Raw genomic sequence first — 25,848 nt, 5'->3', positions numbered from 1 at the left:
GGCTTTAACTATTTTCTACAAAGAGCGCACTGGGGAGACCAAGGGAATGTTTTGGTCTTCTCTGGTAATCTCCTCATTTCACAGATAGGAATCATATGACAAATTAGTGCTAGGGTTATTATTGGAATATAGTTTACTGTAACAAAAAGGAAATACTACTTATCAATATTTTGCGGCTTGTGAACAAATTTAAAAATGAAGTACTAGAATTGTTACTTGGGATGATTCACCCTTCTGGTGTTACATGCAAAAAAATAGTATTATTGGAAAAAATAAAAGCTTTTAAAAATGTATTCTAACTCATCATCCTAAAATGAGATCCCCAACCAAGTTTCATTTGTAATCATCATCTTTTTAAAAAATATTATAATGAGGTAAGTTTCTATGCTTATATAAAGGCCACTTTCTCCTCTTCTCCTTCTAAAAGATTTATTCCTGCAAACACATCCCTTCAGCCCTAAAAACCTCCCCCTCTCTCCTGGATCATTCCATCAACAGATATGCTCAAGTATATCTCATTTAAAAACAATAATAATAAATAAAAAATAAACAAAGGAAACATTCACAAAACTCCCTTCTTTCATCTCATGTCCACCTTCAGCTACTACTATAATTCTCTGCTCTTCTTCACATGAAAATATGTTAAGTTGATAATGATTATTTCCTCTACTCCTCTGCCTTCTATAATTTCCCTGAAAAAGTCCAATTGGTTTCTATCTCCTCAATTTTACAGAATAGTAATTATAAATTTTATCAGTGATCTATTATTTTTTATTCCAATTACCAGTTTCTTCTCCTCATTCTTCCTGATATTAATAATCATGCACTCTTCTAGAAATAATATTTTCTATTGGATTCCATGATACCACATAGTCATGGTTTTCCTCCTTACTTGGGGGCTGTCCTTTTTCACTAAACTGATTTTTCCAGTTGACATCTAAGTATTTAAGTATCATTAGGCCTAGTTTTAGGTCCTCTTACCCAGGTATACACATCCTTAGGTGAATTCGTTAAATTTCATTGCTTTGAATAACATCTATATACATATTCCTTCACATAGGAAACTTCAGCTTTCTACCCTGAGCACCTCTGACCAACATTTCTAAAAGAGTCCATGAGATTTCTGGTTAAATGTCTGATATTCATACCAGAATTCTCGGTTTACCTTTCCAAAATGATTGCTCTCATGATCTATCCACTAAGGTAAAAATCTAGAATTATCTTTAATATTCCTGTGTCTCTTACCTAGATTCAGTAACCCCACCCCCCCACCCACACATCATATACTATACAAACACAGGCAATCCATTAACAAGTTAATGTCTCTGTATGGATCCAGTTTTTAAGTTAAGCTTTTAGTACTCTAATCCAAAACACTTTATTTCTTACCAATGATATATTTTTTAACCATCCCTCTTATTCATACATTAGTATAAAATCCAAATTATTTTAATTTTATTTTTTTAAAAGATTTTATCTATTTATTTGACAGACAGACAGAGATCACAAGTAGGCAGAAAGGCAGGCAGAGAGAGAGGAGGAAGCAGGCTCCCTGCTGAGCAGAGAGCCCAATGTAGGATGTAGGGCTCCATCCCAGGACCCCGGTCATGACCCGAGCTGAAGGCAGAGGCTTTAACCCATTGAGCCACCCAGGCACCCTTAAAATCCAAATTATTATCCTGACTTTCAAGACCTTGCCTAAACTGAAACCTAACTATTTCTCTATTATTATCTTTTACCATGATCCCTCATATTCTATAAACTTAATCTACAGTAGATGGGCAGACTCCGTACTAATTTTCAGAAATTAATTTTGTTCTGGCCTTAAGGTTTTTCCATCTGCTATTCTTTCTCCATGAAAGCTACTCACCCCAGATCTTCTAGCTTTCCAAGGCTCAGCTTAAATGCATTTCCTCAGTCTGTAACTCTACTATCATTGTACTATATTACTTTGCTTTGAATTCTTCATAGTATCATAATATTTATCACTATCTGACATTATTTTTCTCATATATTTGCTGGTTTTATGTTATTTGTCTCTGCTACCATTTGATTAAAAGCTCATCCAGGGCTTAGAACCAGAGCTTAGACCTTGTTATTTCATCAACTGCTTTATCTCCCACGACTGGACGTGTGAAGTATGAACATTCAATATACATATGTTGAAACAGAGGAAGAAAAATGACATAATAAACAGGAAAATTATCCTACCAATGAAGATTTTTTTTCCAGCAAGAATGGAAAATATATGGAACACTGCCCCCCGCCCCCCGCAACTGCACACATATTGCTGATATAAGTAACTGAGAATGGCACATTTCCAATTGAATCTTGGTATATAGCCTGGGATCCTTCTCATTGCAATACTCGATTTGGCTACTATTCAAACAGCATCAGCCATGAGCTGCAACCTGTTTCCCAACCCTGAAATTAAATAACATTGTCTAGTTTGTGTATAGTTTCAGACAAACCTGTCAACTTCATTACAGACGTGCCTGATACTTAGTTCAATTCAATAGACATTTATTGAGAAGCTTCTTTGCTGAAATCTTGGTCCTTGTTTTTAAAGGCTCACAGTGGAACAGGGAAAACAAAGTGTACAGAGAATCAAAATCAAAGAAAGAATTTGGGGAAGAGGGAATAGCACAACTAAGATGTGAAAAGTTGAATAAAAGGGCAGTTAAATTTGATCTTAATGGTCGGAAAGAAGGTCATAAAAGAGTATTGGTGGAGATAAGGCTGTGAACAGTCAGGGTCAGATTGTGAAAAAATTTTAAGACTATGATACAGAGTTTGGATCTTAATGTGCTCTCACTGGAGAGGAAAGGGGACCATCAGAATTTTGAGAAAGATAAGTGATGGTGAAGAGTAGAATTGAACAGAATGGTAGCAATCTAGTAGCACACAGACCAGCTAGAATGAAAATGCAAAATCTTAAGTGTTGGATAATTAGGACCCAGATTAGGTATTAATGGGAAAGAAAGGAAGTGATACATTTTAGAAATTGCAGTTATAACTATATACCTAATGCTTGTTTTGTTCTGAATGATGTTAACAGAGAGAGATATCGAGTAAAAAAAAAAAATAATCACTGCAATAGATGGTGATAGGCACCCAGGATGGAGAAGCAATTTCAGGGGAAGAGAGGAATCTGGTTTACACATGTTGAATTTGAGGGGATAGAAAGGTATGGCTATGGAACTATTTAGCCACAGTAGGAAATCAATGCCTTAGGGTATCAATGGGTGAAATTAATCCCTTTTCTCTCTGAGTTCTGAGCTCATTTAGAAATCATTCGAGAATTTATATAGTTCCAAACTATCAGCTTTATTGCTACTTAAGCTGAATTAGATAATATAACTTTGGTTTCTAAAATCTTTAAGTTTCAACTTAATTGGTTCATTCTCCCAAACAGCAAGAGAAGTCCTATCCAGTGAGTATAAAACATGGAATTCATCCTTTACTGCTGTATATTTCATTCTATTTCAAGTTGTGAAACAATTTTGATCTAAATAAGCATATCAACTGAGTTGCACCTGCCACATAGTAGGTCTTAATATTGAGGCAGTTACTTGAACCTGAATTAAAAGTCTGAGTAACAATTGCTGGGTTCCATCATTTCTCACCACACTTTCTCAAGTAATTTGATTTCAAATAGATCCAGAATCACTGCTAGCAAAAAAAACTGGCATAATGCTTATGTTACCTTCAGATTATTACTACTACTGCTACTGCTACTACTGTTCTTTAATCCTTAGCATGGACCATCCTTTGGTCACTATTTTTCATTCAAAATATTAATCCTCACAAAAGCATTGTATGTTAGTTATTCTTATGCTTATCATATACTATTTTATTAGGAGTCTTGACATTTCAGATTGCATAAGTGAAAAAAAAAACACAAAAAACAGAGGTCCAGAAGTCCTCCTGAACTTTTTCTGATTACATGAAACTGGATAGACAGATTCATTATCTCAACCTTTTTTTGCCCTTTGGAAGTTCTACCTTGACCTTATTTATTTATTTATTTATTTAAGAGAGGGAGGGAGCTTGTGCACAAGTTGGGGGGGGTAGTGGGAGAGGGAGAAAGAGAATCATTAAGACGATGCCCTGCTGAGTACAGTCTAGTGCAGGACTTGATCCCAGGACCCTGAGATCATGACTTGAACTTAAATCAAGAGTGGGGCACTCAACAGACTGAGCTACCTAGGTGCTCTACCTTGACCTCTTAACTACACATTTTGAAGTTTCCTCTAAATCCAGCTTAGGTTCCTTACCCCAGTGTTGGATTGAAAGTACCTAGCAGAGGTTTCATCTTTATCCCTTTGAACTTGTTCCATATTTCTACCCTAGTGGCGGCTAATAACAGAATTTCAGCCTTTCTAAGGCAGGTTTACCACATTCATGCTTTCTAGGCATCTGAGTCTAGACAAGAAACAGCCTTAAAGATATCCTTTCCTGGGGCGCCTGGGTGGCTCAGTGGGTTAAAGCCTCTGCCTTCAGCTCAGGTCGTGATCCCAGGGTCCTGGGATCGAGCCCCGCATTGGGTTCTCTGCTCAGCGGGGAGCCTGCTTCCTTAAAAAAAAAAAAAAAAGATATCCTTTCCTGATTTAGACATAGACTCTACTCAAACATAGATCCTCTTTGCTAAGAATGCAGCTCCTAAAATGGCATATTAGTACTTTATTTTATCAAAACTGTCATTTTTCAAATGCACGATTCATTCAAAATCACTAGGAAAAACAAATTTCAAATGTTGTAATTGTTTAATATTTTGATTATAAGACTCAGATTTCAGTTGCTAAGTATGAAATCTTTTGCATCTTGGAATCAGTTAAATATCTGAAGTTCCTTGAATTTTTACCCCTTTTTAGATTTTTTTTCACCACTACTACACCTTGTTAAGTCGTTGCTCCTCTTTCTTAAAACCCTGCAAATTCTGTGTGAAGAACTATCACCCAAGGATAATTTACAGCAGAAAATTTTATTATTGTCACCTGTAGAGGCAGATGAAATCATTACTCAAATTCTGGTTTGGGTGTTGGTATTGCTGACACCAAACATACTAAGAGGAATGAAAAGGTTTATTTTTTTTTAATATTTTATTTATTTGACAGACAGAGATCACAAGTAGGCAGAGAGGCAGGCAGAGAGAGAGGGGGAAGCAGGCTCCCTGCGGAGCAGAGAGCCCGATGCGGGGCTCAATCCCAGGACCCTGAGATCATGACCTGAGCTGAAGGCAGAGGCTTTAACCCACTGAGCCACCCAGGCACCCTGGGAATGAAAAGGTTTATTACTGGGATAATTGAGGTCTCTGGGGAGAACAGGGTATTTTTCTCAAGCAAGTTCAAAATGGCTTCACAGAGAAAAGGAGAGAAACCTGGTTTTTAATTGTGATTATAAGGTAGAGTGGTTTAAATCTTTCTTTGGTGTCAGAGGGGGGAATAGAGGGTCTTCTTGTCAGCTTGCCCAGATGTGGGGCACACAGAAGAGAAAGGGAGAATTTTAAAAACTGTCAGCAGTCAAATACCAAAAAATGGAGTCAGATTCTTACCTTTGATTTCAAAACTTATAAAGGTTAGTGTTTTAACTTAATAGGGCAGAATATTCTTTTATCAGAATTGCCACAAAAACGTTCTATACATAGATCAAAAACACTAAGATATTTAGATGCCTTAGAATTAATTTATCTGCATTTCCCCACATTCCGAAGCATCTCTCTATAGAGTCTGTCTCAAAGACTAGTGTCACCCTCTCTTAGACAAAAGGTACAGAGTTTACTTATGCATTGATAACTTTCAGGCAGCTGATCATATTGTTTCTCTGATCTAACGGTATTGCCTAGGTAGGGTCCAAAATAAGAATGGTTTATTTTTTTCTCTCTAGATCATGTTGGCATGTTGATAGATAAATTCTTAATTTAATTAATTATTAATTTAATTTAATTAATTTAATTAATTATTTCATTTAATTTTGAATATGAAATGTTAAGAAAAAAGAAACATCAGTATCAGAACATAGAAAATGGCACCACCCCAAAATTTATCAGCATATATGAGTCATGTTTAATGACCTCAAATCTCACGAAATAATCTCATTTTCTTCTGTATTTCCTCCATTTAGATATTATTGAGATGAGTTTTGGTCTTATAGAAAGTTAAAATATCTGTTTAAGTCACAACCTACTAATAGTAAAAAAAGCTTCTTGTCACCACTCCATTAGTCCAATATTTAGGGAAAATGTACTGTCTAAAAAGGGCATTATGTTTCTCTATCTCTTTCTTTTTTCTTCCCCCCTCCCTTTTCTTTCTTTTGCTTGAGTTGGAAGTTTCCAAAAGGCAAAACAATCAAAGCTGTGTAACATCCTTCCATGTAAAAATTTCAAGACTCAATTTTTCAACATAGCTTATATGAGGGAGCTTTGCTTTACCCACCCATAGTGCAGACCCCTTACCCACCTAAGCTCTTCTGTTGGTAGTGCTATTTTAACAGTAGTCCTTTATGTGCACGAGTTACTAGTGTTATGTCCTTATTTTGGACAAATAGCAATTGTTGGACACTGGACCATGTGAGTCAACCCTAGAGGAAAAGATATTATCTCTGGATGTTTGGGCTTGCTTTAGGAAGACCACAGAGCTCATCGTTGCTGTATTGCCTTCATCATGCCTCCCTCAGGGAAGAGTTGAAACCAATAACTCACGAAGCACAGAACCCTCATGCAGGAATTTTGATGTTAATAGTGTTTAGCCACTGCAAACCTGGACTGAATTCAGCTAAGAGGCTCAGCATCCTAGCCATTAGCAACCCCCCTGTGTGAATATGTCCCCCATTTATTGCATTCCCTGCCAGTTAAGTGATACACTGACTTGGCAGTTATAATTTTGTGACGAGGTGGGCATTTTTTTTTTATCAGTCTCAAAAGAATTCAAACCTGAAGTAATATCTGACTGTGAACACTTTATGTGACTTTTATTTGAGAGAACATCTCTAAAAGATTTAAGAGCTAGATAATTTCTCACTTGGGTTGCTTGTATTTCTATTTCAACTAACTTTTTCATAGCTTTTGAAGTAGTTTCAGATGGTCTATGGAAACATAGGTGAATAATACTCATGGTCTCTGGCCCATTTTTCTTGTTTTCTCCACCAGTTACTACATAAAATAAAACGGACCTATTATATTGGAATCTAGTCAAGTCTGCTCATTTGCTGAACATTAAAACTTCCTATGGAAGAGGCATATCACCTTGCTCAGTGGTCTCTTGGAATTTCACCAAAGCACATTTAAGCCTAACATACTCCAAATTGAGAGGCTAGGGGAAACAGAAATAGCACCACCAAACAAAAATTTTATAACATTAAAAAAAGTAATTTTGCTTTTCAAAAGTTCAAAAATCAATCATGGCAAAACATTAAGTAGTGGAATTTTACCTAAGATGCATTTGCATAAATTTGGAATCCTAAGGCTGTTATAGTGGTGAGTATGAAAAAGTAGGAACAGAATTGGCAATTCCTTTCAAATTTTTCTGCAGGAGTTCCCTGGAAATCTCTTCCTATTGGAAAGGTAGGAAGAGCAGGGAAGAAGAAGAGTTCCAGAAATGTCAGTTCTGATTTCTTCCCCCATGTGATTCCAGGTTAGGATCCGTCAGCGAAAAGTTGAGCTCAGTGAGATGTGAGGGCAGAAAGGGAAGAGAGGTACAGCTCTTCAGAGATAGCTACAAAAGACTGAGGGGGAGATATGAGGCTCAAAACAGCTTCAGGGTTTAGAGTTGCTGCAGCCTGAGAGACTTGGTGAAAATTTCTTGGCTTCTCAGGGTTCAGAGTCGCTTCAGGGGCAAGCTATGGAGAAGCTACCGCATGAAAAGATAGATGTTTGTATATTTTCAGAAGTTCCTGAGAATCTCAGCAGATTCCAGCCAAGCTCTTAAAATTCACCCCTCCCTGTTCTGCAGGCTGAGGTCCTTAGGGGCACCTCCTCCTGCCATCACTCTCCCTGTTCCCTGTTCTCCCAACAGTCCTCTAAGCCTCTTTAATTTTGAACGCTTCAGAATGTCTTCTGATTACTTGACTAACCCTTAAAGTAATTTAAGCTAATTATCATGTTCGAATTCAAAACTTGGAATTAATGTTTGTGTTTATTTATTGATTTTATCTTCAGAGAGTTTCCAGTAAATACTATGTATTCTCTCTCAATGTATGCAATCACAACATAGAAGTTGCTTTCATTAACAACACTCTGACAATTAGTTAACTAGCACTATTTTTGAAAAACTGTCATAACTGAAATACAAAAAAGAGTTTGGTTTGCTGGCATATTAAAACGGGGCGCCTGGGTGGCTCAGTGGATTGGGCCTCTGCCTTCGGCTTGGGTCATGGTCTCAGCGTCCTGGGATCGAGTGCCACATCAGGCTCTTTGCTCGGCGGGGAGCCTGCTTCCCCCTCTCCCCCTGCCTGCCTCTCTGCCTACTTGTGGTCTCTCTCTCTGTCAAATAAATAAATAAAATCTTTTAAAAAAACATAATTTTCTTTGATAATAGGTTTTCTTCAAGATGTGGGAAATTTGATGCTGCATTTAATTTATACATCAAATCTTACAGTGTTTGATTTCTATTAAAGTATTGTTTCCAAAATAATTTTTTAAAAATTGCCCGTAAGCTGATTTGAAGGGCTTTTCTGATAGAAAGGCTTACAATGGTGGGTTCTCCACTTTGGTGTTATTCTAAGTTTCCTGTAATTAAATACAGATGGGGGGAAATCTTAAGAGGGTTATAATATTTGTTAAAGTGGTGGAGTAAATTCATTCAATTAAAGTGAAATGAACTAGCATTATTTAATTTGGGGAAGAAATCTGGGCTATAAGAGGAGAGTTGACAGGCAGACTGTGCCAAGTTCCTTTGTGTTTGCATTATGGATGGAATTAGAGGGAAGAGATTTAAAACTGTGATATAGGGGTTTGGGCTTAAGATTTTAAACAAAAAGTTTTGTGCTCACAAATCTGTGTATGAAACTATAGAGCTTCCTCAACTCACATGGGATTATGTTTCACTGTACCCTCTGTAAGTTGAAAATGTCGTAAGTCAAAAATATGCTTAATACATCTAACGTGTTGAGCATCATACCTTCACCTATCCTACCCTACATATGTTCAGAGTGCCTGCACTAGCTTATAGCCAGGAAAAATCATCTAACACAAAGCCTATTTTAAAATAAAGTGTTGAGGGGCACCTGGCTGACTCATTCAGCAGAGCATGTGACTCCTGTTCTCGGGGTTGTGAGTTCAAACCCCACCTTGGGCACAGAGCTTACCTAAAATAAACTGTTGAATATTCATGTAATTTACTGAATACTGTACTAAAAGGGAAAAACAAAATGTTTGTATGAGTACAGAAAGGATGGAAGTGTATCAGTTGTTGACTTTTGTGATCATATGGCTGACTGGGAGCTGGGGCTCCCTGCTACTGCTCAGCACCACGAGAGAGAATCATACTGCATATCATTTGGCCTGGGAAAAGATCAAAATTTAAAATTTGAAGTATTGCTTTCACACCACTGTAAAGTAAAAAAAAATCATTTAAGTCTGAACCATCATAAATTGGGGACCATCTGTATATTATAAGAGATTTTCTAAACATGGGATGAAATGGGCTAACTTTCTAACTGTTGGGAAGAGGATTTTAGTCTGAATAATGATAGAGCTGTTAGACCTCGCATTGCTCCATGAGGCAAGAAGATTTTTACCTCTTAGTTGACATAATTTGTGATGCAGAACTGCCATTTCAAAAATAGATAAGGTATCTTCCTGCTCTGTTGATAAAATGTAATCTGATATTTGATGTTGTGACCTATGACAATTTTTGTTTCCTCTTGAATAAGGTCTTGTTCAAGCCTATGTTTCTAGCTTACTGTATCTACCTAAGTCTCTATCTTCTCTCTAATGGAAGATGTGCATATTCCACCATCAACACTTCAAGATTTTCCTAATGTGCCTATATTTTAACAGATCTCCCCTCCCCACGGTCCTTCTTCCAACAGACCAACATTCACATTTTCAGTAGATTGACTACCTAGCTTATGTACTTTTCCTGGCCAGTCGCTCTCGTGCCCAATTGAAGCAGCTCTTGAGACCTTTTTTGGCACAAGACAGTGCCACCAAATCCATTCCGGCATAGTCATTTCTTTCTGGCATTTAATTAACTTACTTGATACCTTGCAACGAGGGTGTAGCCAAAATATAACTTAACCAGCAATGCTTTAACCATTAACCATAACATCTCAAAATATCATTTCCTGACAATATTTCTTAAGGAATATGAGAATTGTTGGAAAGCATTAGTGTTCACAGGACATTAGTAAATGGACATTAATTCAGTTAAATTACATTTATCAACGAACTATTCACACGATTGCAACTGTTATAACTGTAGCACACTGTGTATTTCTTTTCTTTTTTTTTTTTTTTAAAGATTTTATTCATTTATTTGACAGAAAGAGAGAGAGCATACAAGCAGGGGGGGAAAGGCAGAGGGAGAGGGAGAAGCAGAATCCTCACTGAGCAAGGCCCCAATGCAGGACTCAATTCCAGGACCCTGGGATCATGACCTGAGCTGAAGACAGATGCTCAACCACCTCAGCCACCCAGGCACCTGTATGTCATGTATTTCTAAAGCAAACTTTTTATTTTACAGTTGGAAGAACAAGGCTCCAGTGAATGGAATGAGTTGCCAAGGTGATGCAAATTGTGCTGGAAGGTGACCCAAACCTCCAAACCTCAATACCAATGTCTTTTAAGCCCCTATAATAGTAGCCTCTATTTGTAATATCTTGAATGCTCTCTTTTTGCAATCTCTCTCATGCATTTTTCCCCTGAGACATGAAATGAACAAGAAGAGACAAAATGTAATATTCAGATTAAGTATTTGGATATAGCTGGCATGCACAAATGGAGTTTCTGATTTTAGTACAGGAAGGGTAAAAGATTTGCTAGATAAGGGACAGCACTCTTCCTCTCATTTCCCCTCAGATTGGGAATCCTCTATCCTAAGTGAACTCTTTTCAACCCAGGACACATAGGTGTGGCTATTTCTCTCCCTCTGGCAAAGAGGGGCCCTGTAACAAATTTTGAGTGCCTGGAAGATTAACAACTATTCTTTGCTAAAAATTCAGGGATGAGAAAACCCTCCAGACTGTAGCTTGTCAGGCTCCCACTAACTTGAAACATGTCCTTGAAATGTTAAGGGATATTTTTGGCTTTAAAAGAAGTGCTTCCCAAGGCTTTTACAGGACTTTGAGCTTGGCAAAGTGGAAATGCACATCCTTTTACTACAGTAACACAAAGGAAGAACATCCATTGGCAAGCTTCTATAGTGTGAACCCAACTCCAACCAGGGAGATAATAAGGTTTCACTGTGAGGAAATGCATAACAAGCATTGAACTGAATGTTTGAAACTTTCAACACAAAAAACAAATAAGCACATATGTATGTATGTGTGTGTATTTTTTTTTTCCTTCTCTGTGTGTAAGGAAGAAACGCAGAAGGGATAACTAGATGAGATAAATATGAATTTAGTGCCTAATGTGTCAAGCAAAGGATTGGCAATGGGGATAAGAGACAGATCTAGTCTCTGCATGTCTGGTGATGACATTTTAATAAAAGAGGTAGAAATATACAGGCATATAATTAAATAAAATAGTTTTTGCTTGAGATAAAGAAATGCATAGGTGTAAGATCAGAAGATACGGTAGAGAGGAGACAGGGATCAGGCCAGTTTGTGGTCCAGACACATGGGTGAAGGTCCTCACTTGGGAAGGGAGAAAGATTTTTTGAGAAACACATCTCAAGAAATCATTCCAATTTTTTTTTGACAATCCATACCGTTGTTTAATTATTCTTTAATTTTCTAAACCTTACAAAAAACTTCTCTTTTACAAAAGATAACTTTGGTACAATGCCACTCTAAGCCAAGAACCCATACTGGGGCCAAAAAACCCCCTGGTGTGACATACCTTTATATATTCTTATGCAGATTATACAACGATCTTTATTGTATATTAAATTTTGTAGTTTTATGCATTTGAAAATTTCCATTTTTTAGTGGATGTATGTTGATATTTTAGTAGTAACTATGCAGGTTGTAAGTTAATACATGAGTTTTGTAGCAGTACCAATTAAGACAAATGATCGGAATGAAGTAGGATTCATCTAGAAAACTTCCCATGGAAAGGAATTTTGTGCTTTGCCCTTAATAAGTATGGATAGGTAAACTGGAGAAACATAGAGCATGTTTGATACACAGCCAATGGGAGCAGTTTAGTGCTTAGCACCCCTTTCCCCACTGACTCACACTAAAGGTGTACTTTCAGTAGAATAGGACAGAATTTCTAGGTACTATCGTTTTCTTAATCTGAGTCATATAATTGGTTGGAAGGCATTCTCAGCTATATGTAATTAATACTGTTTATGATATAAATGTACACAGCAGACGTATAAAAGATTATAGAAATGAGAGGGATGCATGTAACCCTCATAGCAAAATTCATCACACAATGTAAATAAATAATTTCAAATCATCTTGCTGCCTACAATCTTAATCTTATTAAACTTGTGATAAATTTTCTCTTTGCTTTCCTGATTTGAAAAAAGAAAACTGACATCTCGCTCTTTTTTTTTTTTCCTTTTTGTATGAAAATTCTTTTATAATCTGAAAAGAGAAATTCTCCTCCCTGGTTTATTTCTTAATATTTCTTTCTTTATTTATAGATTTTATTTATTTATTTGTTAGAGAGAGAGAGAGAGAGAAAGAGAACAAGCAGGAGAGCAGCAGGCAGAGTGAGAGGCAGACACCCAATGTGGGACTTGATTCCAGGTCTTGATTCCAGGAGATCATGACCTGAACTGAATGCAGACACTTAATCGACTGAGCCACCCAGGGGTCCCTCCTTTAATTTTTAATGAGAAGTAGCTAAAAGCATTTTCATGGTTAAAAATTTGCTACAGCTTTGGAGTAATCAGGTGAATGTTTGGGGCAACTTTCCTACTGAGAATAGTCTCAGATAGGGAAGCAGGACAGGAAATGCAGATTTATAGGAATCTTATTTATTGCTATAGGAGTAATTCTGGGAATGTCTGCTCTCTGTAATACTGTTTAGGCTTCTTCACTTCTCTCTCCTAGAAATTTATGCAGGTCCAAAGAGGTGAAAATGATAAATGGGGGATGAGAGTATACTTAGGTGGTTGGAGGTTGTGGTTCACTGGTTATTTAACAGACTGGATACCTTATTGGGTCAATGATGATTTAATATACCCTCATTAACGCCTGACCTTTAAAACAAACATTTTTCAAGTTAGTGTTTGGATTAGAGCCCATTTGGCATAGGGACTGTACATATCTAGAGGAGTGGCAAATTTGCCTGAATATGGCAGCCAATAAAAAGAAGTACAAATAATAGTAGGAGTTTTGAATAGGCAGTTATATATGTCCTGGACATTGATGCTAACTTTGGCTTCATTTCTTCCAGAATTCATCCTTAAATACCCTAAGAACTCCAAGATCTTGTACATTCCATCAGATCATGATGATCAGATCATCACGATCTCTGAACAAGATTCGGATGAAAACATTTGTGATGGTCTACATAACATTCATTCACACTGAATTTGTTTAATATCATTTTGTAGTCAAATAAAAATGAATCAATTAAAAAAAAAACCCAGATGATCTGCTCCTTTTGAAGAATCATGTCTAGTTACCACGGTATACATTCCTGTATGACAAAACTGTGTTATAACTCAGAATTGGTGTTTTGAAGAAGCATGCGCAGTCCACCTTGTCACAGTCCTCATCTGTCTCTCTTTTTCCTATCACAGAAATTTATCCTTGCGTATTTATCCCAGAAATTTATCTCAGCATTTATCCTTGCCTTTGTCTTACTATTTCTTTCCATCTTGTCAAATTAAGAGATGTGAAATATTACTCCATAAACTCCAAAAAATGAGTGCTAGGCATCCCAAAGAGGGATGCATTTCTCAGGAAACTGGGTATAGTATAATTATCGGTAAGTGAACACTTAAAAAAATTTTGTTGTTGTTGTTGTTTGGGTATTCTTGTGTGCGTGTTTTAAAAAATTTTATTTTACTTAATTTCATCATGATAAGTGTATTCTTCATCCCCATCCCCTCCCTATTTCCCCCATCTTACACCCGCCTCCCCTCTGGTAAGCATCAGTTCCTTCTCTATAGTTAAGACTCTGTTTCTTGATTTCTTTCTTTATTCCTTTGCTCATTTGTTTTATTTCTTGAATTCTGCATATGAGTGAGATCGTATGGCACTTGTCTTCTTCTGACTGGCTTATTTCACTCAGCATTACACTCTCCAGCTCTATCCATGTTGTTGCAATGGCAAGATTTCATTTGTCTTTTACGGCTGAATAATATTCCATTGTATATATTCATCATCTCTTCTTTTCCTATTCATCTATCAACGGACACTTGGGCAGCTTCCGTAGTTTAGCTTTTGTAAATAATGCTACAACACACACAGAGGTGCATATATCCTTTCACATTAGTGTTTTTGGTTTTGGGGGTGTAAATACTGAGTAGTGCCACTACTATATCATAAGGTAGTTCTATTTTTAATTTTTTGAGAAACCTCCTTACTGTTTTCCAGAGTGACTGTACCAGTTCATTCCCACCAACAATATAAGTCGGTTTCTTTTTCTCTACATCCTCACCAACAGTTGCTTCTTGTGTTGTTGATGTTATCCATTCTGAAAGGGGTGAGGCAATATATCTCATTGTAGTTTTGATTTGCATTTCCCTGATGATGAGTGATGTTGAGCATCTTTTCATATGTCTGTTGGCCATCTGTATGTCTTCCATGGAAAAATTTCTGTTCATGTCTTCAGCTCCTTTTTAAATTAGATTATTTGTTTTGGGATGTTGAGCTCTATCAGTTATTTCTACATTTTGGATACTAACCCTTTATCAAATACATCATTTGCAAATAGCTTCTCCTATTCAGCAGGTGGCCTTTTAGTTTTGTTATTATTTCCTTCACTGTTTTGAAACGTTTTATTTTGATGTAGTTTCAATAGTTTATTTTTGCTTTTATTTCCCTTGCTTCAGGAGACATACCTAGAAAAATGCTGCTCTGGCCAATGTCAGAGAAATTAGTGCCTGCGTTCTTTTCAAGGATTTTTATGGCTTTAGGTTTTACATTTGGGTCTTTAACCCACTTTGAATTTATTTTTTTGGATGATGAAAGAAAGTGGTTAAAATGAAATATTCTTACACATGTAATGAGCAAATTGTGTTTGTTTCTAAAGAACAAATTGTTCATGTGTTTACTTTTCTGCACAGGCTTCCTTAGACATGTAGATTTTGATACCTGCAGTAGAGCCCATTATCCTTCAAATGTCCTTGCTACTCCTGACAAATAAAAAACTCAGATTCAAAGTCTTGAAAGTCAAAGTATATGGTTTTTTCCCTTATTATTTAACCTTCATATGGGATTGACTATTACCTCTGGCATGAGGTATTCAATGATGTAGCCAAATTCTTTCAAATCCTCACATTTCCCTCTGTCCACAGTGCTGGGTGTATTAGGTAAGGCGTATTTAATCTTCCCACACTACTAGATATGACTTGGGTCATGTGGGCCACCAATGTCACTAAAATCAAGCATCTGATTCAGGTGGTCTCCTTGGCCTTGATTTTTAGAATTAGGCATTGTGTTTTATACCTTGGGAGTCAATATCTCAAATTCTAAATAGTTATCTTTTAGAGTCAAAAAATCCAGCAAAACTGCATGGCAAAAAGAATTATTTCCTTTCTACATATTTTTTCCTTTTGTTGCCAACAAAAAGTTCCTGGCACAGGATAGCAATTCAAAGGCATTAATGATGTTGGCATGCTTTCATGTATCTCTCCGATATGGAATGCATACTTAAACAGTGTTAAATCACCTTGGGGACCCCCTTACCCCCAACCAACCATGTCAACGAACAGGTCTTATGTGGATAAAGAGGCAATTCATGTTTACTAGGTTTGACATCCAAAATTTGAATTCCAGTGTGGCTGATAATTATCCACATTAATCTGGGCAAGTTAATTTTAATTCCTAAGTCTCAGTTATTTCGTCTGTTAAGAGGAGATGGTGATATTCATTCCACAGGGTAATTGTGAGAGTTCCAAGAAGCAAAGTGATACAGAATAATAGAGTGGTAAGGAACATAAGCTTAAGAGTCAGGCCGACTGGTTTAAAAACTCTCCACTGATTACTGGGATGTTGGGAGAGTTACTCAAATTAAATGAACTCCAGTTTCTTCATTTTAATTATGAAACTGAAACATGTTCCTTTCAGGATTGAAGGGTTCAATTATATAATATAATTAGCAGTTGGATATTATAAAGTAGGTATTCAGTAATTCATGATGATATATATGGCTTTTAATAAACAAAGTGAAATATACAAACACACATTTGAGCACTGAAGAATGTGGGGCTTAAAGAAGCTGCACCGTGTTCATAAAAAAAAAAAACAAAAAACAAAACAAAACAAAACAAAAAACAAACCTGCATGTAAGTGGACCCAATCAATCTTCAAAAAAAAAGGAAAACTTGTAACATGAAGCAGTAACAAAAATTTAAATTAGAAACAACTGGAGATATCTCAAATAAAATATGAAGCAATAGAAGTAAAATAATAAAAAGAAAATTATAAAGAAATGAAGGGAAAATTGGAAAGGTGAGAGGTAGGGGTAATAAATGGATCCACATAAGGACGCCTGGGTGGCTCAGTTGGTTAAGCAGCTGCCTTCGGCTCAGGTCATGATCCCAGCGTCCTCGGATCGAGTCCCACATCGGGCTCCTTGCTCCGTGGGGAGCCTGCTTCTCCCTCTGCCTCTGCCTACCACTCTGTCTGCCTGTGCTCGCTCGTTCTCTCTCTAACAAATAAATAAATTAAAAAAAAATAAAATAAATGGATCCACATAGACATAGTAGAATTTCCATTAAAAAATAACTTAAAAATAGAGCAAAGTTAAAGAAATAGACACCAGGGGGCGCCTGGGTGGCTCAGTGGGTTAAGGCCTCTGCCTTCAGCTCAGGTCATGATCCCAGGATCCTGGGATCAAGCCCCGCATCAGGCTCTCTGCTCAGCAGGGAGCCTGCTTCCCTTCCTCTCTCTCTGGCTGCCTCTCTCCCTACCTGTGATCTCTGTCTGTCAAATAAATAAATAAAATCTTAAAAAAAAAAAATAGACACCAGGACCCAAATTAAAAGGGCTCATAAAATTTCAAATAATATAAATGAGGAAAAAAGTAAATGCCTATTATATTGACATTTATGAACATGAAAGACCAAGAGAAAATTCTAAAAACTTATCTAAAGGAAAATCAGAAAACAATCAAAGGATAGGTGTCAATTAATATAATACTTTTCAACAAAATCAATGGATGCAAAAAAGAAAGATAATATTGGGGTGCCTCAGTGGCTCAGTCAGTTAACTGTCCAACTCTTGGTTTCAGCCGAGGTCATAATCTCAGTGTCATGAGATTAAGCCCCATGAAGGGGTCCAGACTCAGCATGGAGTCTGCTTGGAATTCTCTCCCTTTCGCCTCCTGCTGCTCCTCCCAATGTCCCCAAACCCCCCTCCCTATCAGCACATTTCTCTCTCTTTCTCTCTCAAATAAATAGAATCTTAAAAAAGAGAGAAACAGATGATATATCTATTATCGAAGGAAAATGCCTTAATGTCTAGAATGTTCATTCATTAACAGTTGTATTCTAAAGAATGGCTATATTTCCTAGATATACCAAGAAAATCTGTTAACAGAACATTGTATTCACTTGCAGCACTTGTGTTAGTTAACTAATGTACATACTCTTTTTGGTTCTTGCCCACCTCTCTGACGTTTCTCGTCATCTAGATGAGATGATATTATTTTTTATAGGTTCTATCAATGGAGAAAAGTCAGAGGGAGGGACAGTAAAAATGGAATGATATTATGTAACTAAATTATCTGAATGCAACTCAAAAGTACTTTCACCTTAAACTCATCTTGGATTGTTAAAGAAGTAAGAGGAGAAGAAGCAAGAGAAGAAAATAAAATAGACTTTCGACATTACCGCCAAATTTTTCTCTGTGTATTTTATGTGCAAACATGAAAAAACAATACGACCTAAGAGAGAAGAAAAATTACAGACATAGATTGCTGTAATGAAAACATTATCAAATTGTAGATTTTACTACTAGTGTTTATTTATTAAGAAAACAAATAATGTTAGGAATATAAATAAGATCAACAAGGAAATAAAGGCTTTAAATAACCCATTGGACCCATTGGACTTCATAGATACATTCAAAACATTCTCCCAAAGCAACAGAATACACATTCTTCTCTAGTGCACATGAAGCAGTCTCCAGAATAGAACACATCCTGGGTCACAAATTGGGTCTCAACTGGTACCAAAAGACTGGGATCATTCCCTGCATATTTCCAGAACACAATGCTCTGAAGCTAGAACTCAACCACAAGAGGGAATTTGGAAGGAACTCAAATACATGGAGGCTAAAGAGCATCCTACGAAAGAATAAATGGGTCAACCAAGAAATTAAAGAAGAATTTAAAAACTTGATGGAAACATGAAAATGAAAACACAACTGTTCAAAATCTGTGGGACACAGCAAAGGTGGTCCTAAGAGGAAAGTATATAGCAATATAAGCCTTTCTCAAAAAACAAGAAAGGTCTCAAATATACGACCTAACCCTACACCTAAAGGAGCTGGAGAAAAAATAGCAAAGAAAGCCTAAACTCAACAGGAGAAGAGAAATAATAAAAATTAGAGCAGAAATCAAGGAAATAGAAACCAAAAGAACAGTAGAACAGATCAACAAAATTAGGAGCTGGTTCTTTGAAAGAATTAATACAATTGATAAATCCCAGGCCAGACTTATCCAAAAGAAAAGAGAAAGGACCCAAATTAATAAAATCATGAATGAAAGAGGAAAGATCACAACCAACACCAAAAAAATACAAACAATTATAAGAACATATTATGAGCAACTATACACCATCAAATTTGACAATCTGGAAGAAATGGATGCATTCCTAGAGATATATAAACTACCAAAACTGAACCAGGAAGACATAGAAAAGCTGAACAGACCCATAACCAGTAAGGAGATTGAAGTAGTCATCAAAAATCTCCCAACAAACAAGAGTCCAGGGCCAGATGACTTCCTAGGGGAATTCTACCAAACACTTAAAGAAGAATTAATACCTATTCTCCTGAAACTGTTCCAAAAAATAGAAATGGAAGGAAAACTTCCAAACTCATTTTATGAGGCCAGCATTACCTTGATCCTAAAACCAAAGACCCCATCAAAAAGGAGAATTACAAACCAATATCCCTGATGATCATGGATGCTAAAATTCTCGCCAAAATACTAGCCCATAGGCTTCAACAGTACATTAAAAATATTATTCACCTCAACCAAGTGGGATTTATTTCTGGGCTGCAAGATTGGTTCAACATCTGCAAATCAATCAATGTGATATAATACATTAATAAAAGAAAGAACAAAAACTATATGATACCCTCAATAGATGCTGAAAAGGCATTTGGCAAAGTACTGCATCCTTTCTTGATCAAAATTCTTCACAGTGTAGGGATAGAGGGCACATATCTTAATCATCAAAGCCATCTATGAAAAACCCACAGCAAATATCATTCTCAGTGGGGAAAAACTGAGAGCTCTTCCCCTAAGGTCAGGAACATGGCAGGGATGTCCACTATCACCACTACAATTCAACATAGTACTAGAAGTCCTAGCCTCAGCAATCAGACAACAAAAGAAATAAAAGGCATCCAAATTGGCAAAGAAGAAGTCAAACCCTCACTCTTTGCAGATGCTATGATACTTTACATGGAAAACCCAAAAGACTCCACTCCACAACTGCCAGAATTCATACAGGAATTCAGTAAAGTGTCAGGATATAAAATCAATGCACAAAAATCAGCTGCATTTCTATATGCCAACAATAAGACATTGTGGCATGTGGAAGGAGAAATTAAGGAGTCAATCCCATTCACAATTGCACCCAAAACCATAAAATAGCTAGGAGTAAATCTAACCAAAGGGGCAAAGAATCTGTACTCAGAAAACTATAAGGTATTCACGAAAGAAATTGAGGAAGACAAAGAAATGGAAAAATGTTCCATGCTCATGGATTGGAAGAACAAATACTGTGAAAATGTCTATGCTACCTAGAGAAATCTATGCATTTAATATAGTCCCAGCAAAATACCATCAATGTTTTTCAAAGAAATGGACCAAATAATCCTAAACTTATATGGAACCAGAAAACACCCCAAATAGCCAGAGAGATGTTGAAAAAGAAAGCCAACGTTGGCAGCATCACAATTCCAGACTTCAAGCTCTATTAAAAAGCTGTAATCATCAAGTCAGTATGGTACTGGCTCACACACAAACACACACAAACACACACAAAACACACACACACACACACACACACACACACACACACACACAAAACAGACACATAGATCAATGGAACAGAATAGAGAGCCCAGAAATGGACCCTCAACTCTATGGTTAACTCATCTTCGACAAAGCAAGAAAGAATGTCCAATGGAAAAAAGACAGTCTTTTCATAAAATGGTGTTGGGAAAACTGGACAGCCACATGCAAAAGAATGAAACTGGAACTTTTCCTTACACCACACACAAAAATAGACTCCAAATGGATGAAAGACCTCAATGTGAGACAGGAATCTATCAAAACACTGGGGGGAACACAGGCAGCAACCTCTTAGACCTCAGCTGCAACAACAACTTCCTAGAAACATTGCCAAAGGCAAGGGAAGCAAGGGCAACAATGAACTATTGGGACTTCATTAAGATCAAAAGCTTTTGCAAAGCAAAGGAAACAGTCAACAAAACCAAAAGACAATTGACAGAATGGGAGAGGATATTTGCAAATGACATATAAGATAAAGGGCTAGTATACAAAATCTATAAAGAATTGACCAAGCTCAATACACAAAGAACAAATAATCCAATTAAGAAATGGGTAGAAGACATGAACAGAGACTTCTCCAAAGAAGACATCCAAATGGCCAACAGACACATGAAAAAGTGCTCAACATCACTCGGCATCAGGGAAATACAAATCAAAGCCACAGTGAGATATCCCCTCACACCAGTCAGAATGGCTAAATTAACCAGTCAGGAAAAGACAGGCATTGGCGAGGATGTGGAGAAAGGGGAACCCTCCTACATTGTTGGTAGGAGTGCAAGCTGGTGCATGCACTTTGGAAAACAGTACGTAAGTTCCTCAAAAAGTTGAAAATAGAGCTACCCTACAACCCAAGCAATTGCACTCCTGGGTATTTACCCTAAAGATACAAATATAGTGATCTAAAGGGGCACGTGCACCCTAATGTTCATAGCAGCAATGTCTAACATAGTCAAACTATGGAAAGAGTCTAGATATCCATCAGCAGATGAATGCATAAAGAATGAGTGATATATATCATATCATATATATATAATATAATATATATGTAATATATATTTATATATGTGTGTATATATATATATAAGTACTATGCAGCCATCAAAAAACCCTGAAATCTTGCCATTTGCAATGACATGGATGGAACTAGAGGGTATTATGCTAAGCAAAATAAGTCAATCAGAGAAAGACAATTATCATATTGTTGGGTCCCCAGTGTTGGGTCCCCCAATAATGGGTCCATGATTAAAGGAGCAAGACTGATACAAAGCGAAGGTCAAGCAAAGCTTTATTTCATACCAAGCATCAAGAATCAAACCGAACGTTCCAGGCTGTGCCTCTTACAGAGAGGGCGACCCCTCTCTGTTTCTCAGACTAGCTTTTAAGGGCAAAGGCCATGTGGTTGGGCCTGGCCACGCACAGGTGGCCAATGAAATTGTAACACACAGAGAAAGCTGCACAGTCATGTTAGGTCACACATAAGTGACCAATTGAATAATAATTTACCCTAGTAGATATTTGAACCAGCCTATCACCTTGGTCAGAATTGGCACCCAAAAGGTGCCCAAAGGGCAGGGCCCATACTCCTTGGTAACTAGGGAGAGAGTATGCACGCTTTACTGATTGGATTTCTCCACCTGACCCGACTCATCCTTGCATTTGAGCTGTTATCTCCACCTGACCTGACCCACCCTTGTATTTGGGCTTTGTTACCTGGGACTGGTTTCCCAGACTTGCTTTTAAGTAAGTTCCTCGGGGGGGGGGGGGGGGGGGGGCAGGGTCAATTTAAGTTTTACTGCATAAACAACAAAATGGCAGTTCAACTGGGGTGGGGCTGCTCTGGCTGAATAGGCCCTTACAATATGATCTCTCTGATATGAGGAATTTGATAGGCAGAGAGGTAGGTCATGGGGAGAAGGGAGGGAAAAATGAAACAAGATGGGACTGAGGAAGGATACAAACCATAAGAGACTCTTAATCTCAGGAAATGAACTGAGGGTTGCTGGGATCAGGGAGCAGGGAGGAATGAGGTGGCTGGGTTCCTCCCTGCTCTCTTGGGAGGGTGTGTGCTAAGGTGAGTGCTGTGAATTCTGTTAGACTGATGATCCAAAGACCTATACTCCTGAAACAAATAATACATTATATGTTAATAAAAAAAGCATAGTGTGTTAAGAATGTACATAACATATTTTGAATTTTTATTCAGTAATATGGAACACTCAATAAAGTATATATATATTTTTAATATATATTTTTTAAGATTTTTATTTATTTATTTGACAGAGAGAGATCACAAGTAGGCAGAGAGGCAGGCAGAGAGAGAGAGAGGAGGAAGCAGGCTCCCTGCTGAGCAGAGATCCCGATGTGGGACTTGATCCCAGGACCCTGAGATCATGACCTGAGCCGAAGGCAGAGGCTTAACCCACTGAGCCACCCAGGCGCCCTCAATAAAATATTTTTAATGTACTTGTCATAAATACCTTTTTTATAAAACTAAACTTAAGTAATTCTATTATTGGAAATAATGATGATGAAACATTGTGAAAACATGATGTAAAATATTCAGATTTACAATCTAACTTATTCCCTGAGTCTTCATACTCCAGGCCCAATTGTTTCAAAATCTTCCCATTTCCTTGCTTCTTCTAATAAAAAGTTTTCTTGCATATGGAAACCGGCTTTCTTTCTTACAGTTAAATCTCTGATTGTTCCACGAAACCATAGTGTCCAAACATACTTGTTTTGCTCATATATAACTTATCTTTAAACATTTCTCCCTAATGATTGACAACATTCATTGTCAGTGATATGAAAGAAAATGTGAGAGGAAACATGATGAACCAGATCACGAAAGTCTTTGATTGCTTTTGGAAGGAGTTGAGAGTTTTCAAAGTAGTTAGAAAACAGACTTTCAACTTCATAAATTTGTCCTTTAAAAAAAAATTAAAATAATTTTTAAGAATGTAGCCAATTTTGGGGGCACCTGGGTGGCTCCATCGATTAAGTATCTGCCCTTGGCTCAGGTCATAATCGGAGGGTTCTGGGGAGGTGGGGTTTCCTACTGAGCAGGGAGTCTGCTTATCTCTCTCCCTCGTCCCTCCCCGACTTGTGCTCTTTCTCTCTTGTTCACTCTTTCTCTATCAAATAAATAAAGAAAATCTTTTTTTAAAAAAGAATGTAGCCAATTTTTGGAATAAAACTTTTGAAAGAAGGGTAAAAAGGAGTGCCAGCTAGGTTGCAGATAACCAAAACAACTCTAGCTAGCTTATGCAGAAAAAGATGTGGTTCATGGAAGAAAAGATTTAGAATACTGTAAGTGCCAGAGGAGTACGCTACAGGCCAACCTTCCAGAAATACTTTTGTGGTGCTTAAAATTCTCTCTGTAAGGATATAGCAGTGTTTGCCAGAATTAGGAAGAAGAGCACTGGCCCTAGCTGGGTCATATGGAAGCTACTTGCTCCAAAACCACATCTCAGTTGTGATGCCATGATGACAAAAACACATGCATCGTGCCTTGATTCTTGACATTTACAAGGTCTGGAATACTTGCTAACACACACACACACACACACACACACACACACACACACACACACACTCTTACACTAGAATCAACAGAATCAGAAATAGCAGAAGTATCAACCATGTGTCATTTCTATCAACCATGTGTCATTTCTATCTTTTTAAAAAATAATTTATTTTTTTTTATTTGAGAGAGAGAGAATTAGAGAGAGAAAGAATGAGTGGGAGGAGGGGCAGAGGGAGAAGCAGACTTCCTGCTGAGCAGAGAGCCCAAAGTGGGACTCGATCCTGGCACTCCAGGATCATGATCTGAGCTGAAGGCAGTAGCTTAACCAACTGAGCCACCCAGGCACCCCTTCATTTCTATCTTTTTAATATATCTTGAGTACATCTACTTGGCATAGCAGAGGTGTGTGCAGGACCTGAACTGTGAGATTGTTTGAGAAAGTAACCTTTAACTTTCTAGCCTCTGTCATGTTCTAAGAAATGTGAAAGAGCAGTTGGTAGGCAATTAATAAACCAGTCTTCTATCTCTGCCATAACCAGGGAGAAGAATATGTATTAATGTTATATTCAATCTGAATAAGGGGTGTCTAATATTCAGACAAATCAAGTGAATGCAAGGCAGAATGCATTCCTCAGGGGAAATTTTCTCTTGGTGACCAACAGAGGCCCTACTTAATTCTGAGAATAACCATTTATCTTTTTCCCCCTGATAAGAATCTCCATATCACACTAGATAGCTGGTCAGATTCACAAACTTAAAAAAAAGTTAGATTTTTGCCTAAAGCACATTCTTTATTTTAAATGCTTGCTCATTTTCCTTTCCCATTTCTCTACTGTCTTGAGTTTTAAAAATATGTAATGAAGAAGTACTTCAAAAAACAAGCAACCCCTTTTACTACTCTTCTTTCTTTTTTCATTTTATTATGTTATGTTAGTCACCATACAGTACATCATTAATGTTTGATGTTGTGTATGGCTTTATCATTCATATAATATTAATGTATTATGCTTTGTATGCTAAAGGAGAGATAAGCACAGGAATATTATATAAAGGTGATTTCTACTACCCACTGTTAAATGCCTCAGTGTTCCAGTAGATGCAAAAGTATCACTATCTGGCTGGAAGGTCAGACCACCCATACCAGATTCTGCAGCTATTTGAAAAGATATGCTGAAAGTGAGTGACAATTAGAGATAGTATACAAAACACACACAGCAGTCAAATCTGTGCTTCGACCAAGATTAAAGTATTGCCTCCAAACAATCACAGTACTTTGCTATGAAGCTACTTGTCCTAATCCGTTCAGGCTGCTATAACAAAATACCATAAATGAGGTAGTCTAGAACAGAAAGTTATTTCTCACAGTTGTGGAGGCTGGAAGTACAAGATTAGGGTGTCAGCATGTTTGGCGTCTGGTGAAAGCCCTCTTCTGGGTTGCAGATTTCAGATTTTTGTGTCCTCATTTTGTGGAAGGGGCGGAGAGCTCTCTCATGCCTCTTACAAAAGCATTAATCCATTCATGAGGACTTAAACAGTCAATCATAGCATTAGCTTTTGTCTGTTTAGTTTAAAAAGTAGTCATTTGCAAACATATTTCTTATTTACCTGAATATTGTCACTAAAATAAACAACAGGAGGCAATCAGCTTCCTGGCAGGCAAAAATTTTCAGTGTGAAAGAATGTTTAGAAGAGTTGAAGCAAAGTTTACCTGATTAGGTGGGTAGAATGAAGAGCAACCCTTAGAGAAACACCCAGAACCTCTGGTGAGAAGCTCACATGCACT

This window comes from Martes martes, assembly GCF_963455335.1.
Source record: "Martes martes genome assembly, chromosome: 9".
Classification (NCBI taxonomy): domain Eukaryota; kingdom Metazoa; phylum Chordata; class Mammalia; order Carnivora; family Mustelidae; genus Martes; species Martes martes.
The sequence above is the reverse complement of the archived record's forward strand: the minus strand, read 5'-3'. Positions refer to the sequence as shown.